The following is a 1,272-nucleotide window of genomic DNA, read 5'->3' as shown; positions in this document are numbered from 1 at the left end:
ATTTTTTATTTTATTTCATATTATATAAATGTATCTAAATTGAATTATTTATGTATTGTGTAGTTTTTATAATACAAGTTTCTTTAAAAAAATTTAATTGGTTTTGCACTTATCGTAAAATAATAAAACTTACTAATGGTAAAGGCGCGAGTGTGAAGAATGTAGTGGAAATTATGCTTGTCTTCTGTTTTTAATTTGTTTACGATTTCTTATTGGGAAACTTTTAGGTTAATTTTAATATATTTTTTTTATTTTTTTTTTTTAGTTTTCATGTGCTAGGAAGTTATTTATGTAGTTTCTCTATTTGGGCGCATAACTATACATAGCGATCTTAACAGAAAAAGGAGAACTTGTTTTGAGAATTTCGTTCATTTGAACTGAAGATTTCATGCAAGGCCGAAAACATAGTGAAACAGAGAACACTCTGTGTGCTCAATAGGGCAGAAAACGACACGCTTTTTTCCAAAATTTATTTGGCTATCTCGCTTTGCTTATTTATTATTTTATTATTAACACACCACTATGTTCCCAGCTTAAAGCAAAACGGCTAGATAATTAGAAATCAGTTAGGCATTAAAGTTACCGATTTTTCAAAGCCGTAGAGCAATCGAATTATAAGAAAGTGTCAATGTATGTGATTGAATTACTTTTGGTGGTTTCAAAGCGATATTGCTTGCTGTAATATTATTAACTGTGGCTATGTTGTTCCTAAAATTGAAGCCCTGCAAGGAAATTCTATTTGAAAGTTTTAAGAAAAAAATAATTTTAACGCTTTGCACTAACTAAAGATTTGCAAAATAAAAAAAAATATTGAAAAATATTAAAAAACATTTGCAAAATAAAAAAAATTTTGAAAAAACACGAAAAAATTATTAAATAAAAAGAACTATAAAATTTCCTTAAATAAGCTGATATGTCTTCCAAAATATTATTTCATTATTCTTTTTGTAATTACTGATGTTTAAATACACCAGCTTTTCCCTACAGGGCATGTATGCTTTTGTTGTATAGTATATATAAGTGTAACAGTTATTTAGGTGTATACATTTGTAAATATATATAATAATATTTAGTTTTCTTTAATATAGACTACCACATAACAGTTCATTTACATACATATATATTTGATTTATTTTTATTTTTTGGGTAAATAGTAGCTCTCTGCCTAAGATGGATATATTTATGTATAATATATTGTATGAGAGTAAATAGGTAGGCATAAATATTTGCAAAGTTTAATTATTATTTTTGCTTTTTTTTTCAACCAAAAAA

This window comes from Bactrocera latifrons, unplaced genomic scaffold (assembly GCF_001853355.1).
Source record: "Bactrocera latifrons isolate USDA-ARS-PBARC rearing strain unplaced genomic scaffold, ASM185335v1 scaffold_3, whole genome shotgun sequence".
In the NCBI taxonomy this organism is placed as follows: domain Eukaryota; kingdom Metazoa; phylum Arthropoda; class Insecta; order Diptera; family Tephritidae; genus Bactrocera; species Bactrocera latifrons.
Note: the sequence above shows the minus strand (reverse complement) of the source record.